Here is a 7993-nt window from a genome sequence, read left to right as displayed (position 1 = left end):
TTCGTCTTCCGTTCGTTATTTATAGATTGTTAGACAAAAGACCCGTCAATATGAATATTATTTTTATTGCTCTTCTCTGATTGGTTGATTCATTTATTAAAAACCTTCTCTCATTGGTTAATATTTTCTAGCCTCTACCCAGGACCCTTCGAGCTCCTCAATTATACCAAATATGACTCACCACCGACGCCAAAATGGCCGCTCGTGACGTCAACGGCGTCTGCAAACCACGCATAAATAGCCAAAAATTGGATTAGAATAGCGAAAAACGTGTCCTGAAAAGGCATTAACTTCAAGTTCCCACGAGTGCCTGAATCTGCCTTGACTCATATCCGGGCGTAACGGGTATAAGAAAAGCATAAACTGGCTTAGAATAGGCTGGAACTGAGTTCCTTGGGTTAGAATAGGGCGGAACCGGGTACCATAATAGTATCTATTATGCACTAATGGAAAACCCTTAAAACCAAGCTCCACGTCTGTATAAATCATCCGTGACTCATATCCGGCTGAAACACATATATAAAGTACAACAATAGTGTTAGGTTAGGGTAAAAAACGAACTCCTTAATAGTGCCTTTTGTACATTAATGGAAAACCATTCATTCCAAACTCCCACGTGTGCATAAGGCACCCATGACTCATCTCCTCCACCACCCCCGACACGTGGCGCTTGATTAATTAACAATAGCGTCACCCCTCGATAAGGAATAAAAAAAGCCATTAATGTCAATTAAAAAGGTCTATTGTTAGGTCTAATCTCGGATGGATTCTACTACTTACATTAGCCAGTCATTTCCAAGAAAAAAGCACTTCAAAGATTAAAAACTTAGCAACCGTTACTCACGAGACGATTATATTGTCCCGCTGTCAGAAGGCGTGGTGGGGTGGTAGCGTGTTAGTTTGACACGCAGAAGATACTGGGTTCGATTACCGTTTGATTGTTTCCAATTTTTTTCTTAACTCGAGCAAGTATTTATTTCATTTCATTTATTGCGAACATTCTTATTTTATTTGCTGTGTGAATTGTTGAATTTTGAATTGAATTTTATTTTTCAAACTTTTACGATAATTACTTGTGAATAGTGTTATATTTATTTCTGGATCATTTTCTCGAAAGAAATGTATACTTTTCGCCAGGCATAACATTTTGTTGAGTAAAACACGTGGACAATTTAATATGCAAATGTTTGTAAAATGATGAGAAATATTAAAAACTATATTAAAAAATCATTTTGATAAATAAAATTGAAAACAGTAAAATAAGGATTTCCACCCAAAAATAAGGTAAAAATGTATTTCACCTATATTTCAGTAAATTATTAAATAAAATGAAATAATTAGTTGCTCGAGTTATTTAAAAAAAATAGGGCAATGGAAAGGGAATCGAACCCAAAAACTTTGGAATGTGAAACTTATTCGCTACCACGGGGCCACCTGCCCATTTGAAAGTCAGACAAGAGCTTCGCCTCATCAAAGCATTTCGAAAGCATTGAAACCCTCAAGCCCTATTCCTCGGATTTTTATCTTCTTTTTAAGTCCACTTTATGCACAGTAAGGAAGATAATACCGCTCTAGACCTACAATTTAAAGTGGGATCCCAACCACTTGTCCCTAAACTGGGTATGAAACTTTTCCTCGGAAATTGCTGGCTAGCGTGCGATATTATCAATATCATGGATGTTTGTTTGTCCCAATGAGAATAAAGAGAATACGCGTATAGAAAAAATTGACGTGTGACAACTGAGGAAAATGTGAAAAACGGGGTATACTACCGAGTACGTGTATTCCTTTAATTTAATAATAATAATAATAAACAAAAAACTACAGGGTACCCCACCACAATACAAAGTCCCGTCCCAAGTCGTAGCCTCTCCTTCTTAGATGAGAGCAATAGATATTCAGAGTTTGTAATTTGTGTTTCTTTTCCTAAAATCTTAGATATTTTATTTTAGTTTACAATTTAAGTTCATCAGACTAACATGTGTTCTTCTGTCTTGTTTATTTATATTAATAACTAAATTCCTATTGGAGTATAAAAATACCTTTCACTGTTCATACATAAGTCATGTGTTGTAAACTCTTAAAAAATAATGCATTGTTCTCTGCAGTTTTCAGTGCAACATTCAGGTTTTCTGATCGTGCATCTTACGCTTCACATCAGGTATCCACTTAATTTAATATCATTTATAAGTTGGTTTATGCGAAATTCTCCATTTTTATTCCCGGCTTGCCTAGAGGAAAGACATCACATGTAGGAAAGGATCACAAATATACAATTTACTTCCAAGCAAACTACCCATAATACATCCATTTACAAAATTTGCTGACATGCATCCGCTTTCAGATGTTCAGTGTCCATGAACAATAATAATTGAAGACCATAATTCTCAATAATGACCTAGCATTCATTCATTAATTTATTCATTCTTTTTTGGATTTAGCTGTTATACCAGCTCTACGCAAAGTGTCCTAAAATAAGTCATACAGGATATTTTTACATCAAATTACAAATTTTGAATATGTATAGTTTTTATATGTCTACATTAATATCATGAAAAAATCTAAAAATTTTAATTACAATTGTTATATCTGGTTCAGATATTAAAGAAGATAAATAAGTTGGGAGATGTGTCCCTTCTTTTATTAGATTCTTGAAAATGGCCTAGCCAAACAATTAATGCTAATATCTGCCTGTGTCTTACATTTGTTGTTTTGAGGTAGCAAATTCTGGCCAGAATCAGTGTTCCATCATTTTAACTTTCTATGTGCTCCTTTCATGTAAAATGTGAAACTATTTATTGTTAACCTTGACAAATTTGGATAAATTTATGATCTTACCACAGGCTGTAGGAAAAATTAAATAAATAAATAAGACCCAATTACTGCCAGAGTACCTATACTGACTTGTGTCACGAGCCGGAAATAAAATGCTGTGTAATTAGAAACGCCAGCAGTCGCCGGGTTACGAGAGGTCGCCGGAGGAGTCTTGATCGAGAGGGCGAAGCGCGAAGGGTGTTGCGAGTGACAGTATTAAGTCGGTCCGTCTAAAGGTTTGGGCGAACCCACTGAGGACACCTTCGATGGACCGATACAGTGCCACGTCGTGACTCAGCCGAGGAACCACGAAGGGAACCAGGTACAGTGGTGACAGTTTGGGTTTATCATTATCCGTGTTTAGATATCTTGCTGGCTCGTGCGTGATCTCCCCTCCCCCTTGCTTGTGCGGATTCTATTAAATATTGGTAAAGGGCAATGAGCGTAATTAATTCCATTCCTCATACACACATCCTCTTGCGGCCAAACCGTAACACTTACTCACACAATACGAACGGGACTGCAATAGTAATTTTTCTCACAAAATAACGTTTTGTGTCTGTGATACGATGCTCAACCGTTGTGTGCAATAAATTTTAACCACTATCGTGAAGCTCCGTGCAAATGGATGATATGTAATTGATTCAGAATCATACCTTTGTTCAGAAAATGACGCAAAAGCTCGAAAATTCGCCTGACGCATCCAATTAGTACAAAGAAAACTAACGTTATGCCATCGACAACTTTAGGATAGAGTAGTGAGCAAACTGTGAACATTAAACATGCCCAAACACTGTTTACCGAGTGTCAGTAAATTTGAAAACTAATATTTGCTTCTGCTGACTTACATCAGTGTCACTGCTTATGGGATACTCATTGCTAGAGGTAGGCGGAATTAAATTAATTTTTGAACAAATGAACTCTCTCAGCAAAAGAGGTATTTGCAGAGAACACACATTAAATGTTGACATCTTTTATTATCCATAAGACATTGATGAACTTTGAATCTTCACAGATCCGTGTGTTATTTGCCGATATAAATTATTTACATAAAAGCTTTATTTACTGAAACGTAAGCCCAAACTTAGAAATTGGGTCAGATCAAAACATAAATTATTTATGAGAGGTTTAATTCTTATGTTTGAGTTTTTAAGTGACTTCCAGTATATTCAGGAAGGGTACGGGGAGAAGTGTAGTTGCCCGTTTTGAAATCGGAAAAGCTCAAAATAGAGAAATTGCATGTTTGACGTTTGAACCAGCATTAGAGTTGCATTTCGAGATAAAATAATATTCTCAGTATTGATTAATTAAATGTCATCTTCAAAATCATATTGGTATTTTTATTTAATACTTAATGAGCGTGAATCATTTTTACATTATTTTGCAATTTTTACATTTTTACAATATTTTTTTACAATATTAGTGTATTAACGATATTTGTGCCTTAATAAATGTACTCATTACATTAACGCAACGTAACTTACCCGATAGAACAGAGAAAAAAATTATGTCAATAGACGCATTTCGAACATTTTGTTACAAGACAGGTTTGACTTGTTTTCCTGCAGTTCAGCGACAGTTTCTTTCCGATTTAAAATGGCTTCTGCTGTACTGAAAAACATTCAATTTCAATAAATAAATTGTTTTTTTCTGCAGATGTTTACATGCATCAGGAGACAAATTTGATGTAATTTTTTAGGGTGGAGAAGTTGCTGTTGCCAGGCAAGTTTTAAGGAAGCTGAAGCTGCATTTACTATGTAACCGCGATATCTGCGTGCCAATCGGGACATTGGCATATCCCACGTTTATTGGTTACAGATTACTAATGACTTGCTTATGAGGATAATTTACATCATAAATAATAAGTTTTTGAATCCGATTTCATGCCACACTTTTTTGTAGCATTCGTATAGATTCCTACAAAGCCAAATCGATATAACTAATGTTTATGAAATAGTATATCTTTCACTAAAACATTTTCCTCGCAAAATATATTTCCACTTTTTATTGTTACCCATAGGTCGATATAATGCCTAGTGTTGCCAATTTTCTTTACTTCTTCTGACATGCAGACCGATCGAATAAACATCCCAATATATAGTGGAGGAAACACAAACTATAAAAAGTATATTCATCATTTAATACATTAGATTATAAGAAAGGTCATTCAAATAGAGGTGTAACTCGTTTTAACCTTATACAATTCTCAATACATTAGATTATAAGAAAGGTCATTCAAATAGAGGTTGAACTCGTACAATTTGTAACGAGACGGGTTTGTTACAACTTCTGAGTATAGACCGAGACAAGAACAAGCACGTACAATAACGAGAACGACCTCATCACACAGAGCCTTGACTCGTCTCATCTCGATAACATTCCTAGTTGAAATGGAGCAGCGATGTTTCCTAGACATTAAGAAAGGTTGGGATCTTTGAATTCTTCACAGGGAGTGATGGACTTGGGTTTACTATCTCAATAAACCTGTAGACATTTGACAATAGCTTCCCAGAAACACAGGTTTCCATTAATTTCAACCTTGCATACACTTTTTTACGTATGTACATACTAAATATGCTTATAATTGAATGTTAATTGCATGCATCAATTTTAATTTTGATATTGAATTGAACAGAAATCAACATTCTTCGAAATTAAAATGTAAAACCAAATTATAAGAAAATTTTATATATATATATATATATATATATATATATATATATATATCAGCGACGTCTGATTGTGGCTGTTCTTGTAGGTTCGAGTTTGCTTTGTCAAGGCACTGAGATGCTTAGACTTGATCCATTTTTTTAAAAAAAAAACTTTTCTGCGTCGAAGAAATGCACTGGAGGTCCATTTATTGAAAGGAAAAACAGGTTTATAAGTATTTAGAAGGCCATGTATCTGCACTGAATACTACATCCGGAAAAAAACCTAAGTTCTCAAACCGACTATTCATATTACTCACCAAAGATTAAAAAAAAATCTTCCGAACGTATAGTATGCCTATAACTCCTGAACTACCATCCTCCATGGTAAATCAATTGTTTAAATGTTTCAAGAGTTTTTTCTAGCCATGTCAATTTCTTGCTTTGCTCCAAGAACTGAAAAAATTCGGTTTAAAACTTGCAATGCTATTACTTTCTGCACTTGTAGAGCGGGGTGAGGCCTCTGTGGGTGTGTGATTGTCCTTCGCTATTCTCATTTTATCATCATTCATCATCATCTCTATAACTGGCAGAAGAAAGAAGTAAAGCAAATTATTCAAGTGCTTGTAGAGCGTCGTAAAATCACTAACGTGCAGCCCATTCCATTGTAAATAACTGCTTTGTCAAATCGTTTACGCACAGCACGCTATGAAGCCGGTGGTCCCGGATTCGAATTCAGGCCTAGGCATGGGTGTTCTTTGAGAGAGTCCCTTGAACAATTTCATCGTATCATCACCTATTCTCATCTTCGAGGTTATCCCAAAGTGACAGAGAAAAGCGAAACAAAATAAACGAAATCATTCAATCAATCAAATCTGCTAGCAGTCTTTTAAACTGGAACCTCTCGCAAGTCGATCGGGAACCATCACCACTATTTCTTTTAAAAGACACAACAAAACATCATAGCTTTCAACAAGCACTTAAAGGACGAAGCAACCCAACATACATTGTACATAGAAAACATGGCAGTTTTAGTATTCGAAGAAAGAGTGCTTGTGGAACTAGAAGTCTGAGAAAAAACGAATCTAAAAGAGATTTGATCCTATCTGCCATAAATTGCTTAACAATAATTTTATATTCAGATATGGGGCTATAAAATTAACTGAACTGAACTGAAACTCTATAAGTATGACATATTTAATAACAGAGTTTACATATCCAGTGAGTCCGAAATACGTAATTATTCCTGGTTGGGATGTGTCATTCATAAACAGAGGTTTGGATGGTTCAAGACAGAGGTGAAAAAAGGTAAAGTGCTCCCCTGTGCTTAGCACCACGCCATGAAGGCGTATAGGGGGTGTGGAGGTAACGCCCCACACTTTCTTGATCCAGTCGTGAGTGGGGATGATGTGATCAGCATCACGCCCCTGACCGCCTTTACCCCCCAGGGTTTCCCCCAGGTACCCATGTCATTCGACACTGGGTGGGCGCCGGGGCCGTTTCCAACGTTACAAAAGTTCCCAATTTGAACCGGCCGGGGATCGAACCCGGGACCTTGAGCATGGTAGTCAGACGCGTTACCGACTGAGCCACCGCGGCCAATTCAACACAGAGGGTGGGACCCCCCCCCCCCCATCATCCCTCCAAATCCCACTCTGTATTAAAATGAATAGTTGTATGTTTGTTCGCGACTTTCACATTACAAACTTCAGACTTTCCGTTCCATTGAATTACAAATGAGCCCAGAACAAAGTCCAGAGCTTTACATGTTTCATAGTTGTTGTTTTTAAAACAGGTCTTTCAAATAACCATAATTTTTTTAAAAAAGGAAATGTTTTATCTAAACATCCCATTTAAAAGGGCGGAAATTTATGTGTTGTTCTACAATGGTATATATGTATAAACACACACACACACACATATATATATAAAATTCGAACACACACACTGGCGTATGTAGTATTTATGTTCCTTAAGGAGCTGGAATTGCAAAGGTGGGTAGTACGTAGCTTCTTTCTAGGGGAACGGTATGCATAATAAGATAGATATTTCGTACATTTTCAATTTTCTACTCTGAAAAATGTCAATCGGAGATCATTTTAACGGGATTTGCATTTACCAGTCTGGTTTTTCCAGAGTTCTTCACTGTTTTCATTTGAACATTTGATTTTTTTCAAAATTTCGAACAGGCTGCAGCCCCATGAGCCCCTCTCTTTGTACGACACAGCACACACACACACACACACACACACACACACACACACACACTAAAGGTAAAGGTAGGTAGGTAGATTGGGCCCATGGTAATATTTTGCGGTGGGAGGCAAGATTTGTAGATCCGGCACTGGAGATATGCTACTAAAAGCTAATACTGGATGTACACAAAGTGCCTGATACATTTTAAGTATTAATAAATCAGAAACTAATGAAGATGCAATTAAACTGCTGGCAATGATAGATAGATAAACTCAAAAAGTTTTATGTCCTTTATCATCTAACACTACAACACATGTTCTGACTGACTCTACGTA

The 7993-nt window shown here is 36.4% G+C and overlaps 1 protein-coding gene across 1 annotated transcript in view; it reads left to right on the top strand.

Annotated features, from left to right (window-relative positions):
- The first annotated feature begins 3685 nt into the window (after positions 1–3685).
- LOC145989211 (uncharacterized) overlaps positions 3686–7993 on the top strand; it is a 36276-nt gene continuing 31968 nt past the window's right edge. The window contains exon 1 of the mRNA XM_083124525.1: positions 3686–3699. The gene's annotated coding sequence lies outside the window, so the exon portion shown is untranslated. The remainder of the gene's footprint in view (positions 3700–7993) is intronic.

The sequence above is a fragment of the Lepisma saccharinum genome, chromosome 1, assembly GCF_977018435.1.
Source record: "Lepisma saccharinum chromosome 1, izLepSacc3.1, whole genome shotgun sequence".
NCBI classification, from domain to species: Eukaryota; Metazoa; Arthropoda; class Insecta; order Zygentoma; family Lepismatidae; genus Lepisma; species Lepisma saccharinum.
The sequence above is the reverse complement of the archived record's forward strand: the minus strand, read 5'-3'. Positions and strand labels throughout refer to the sequence as shown.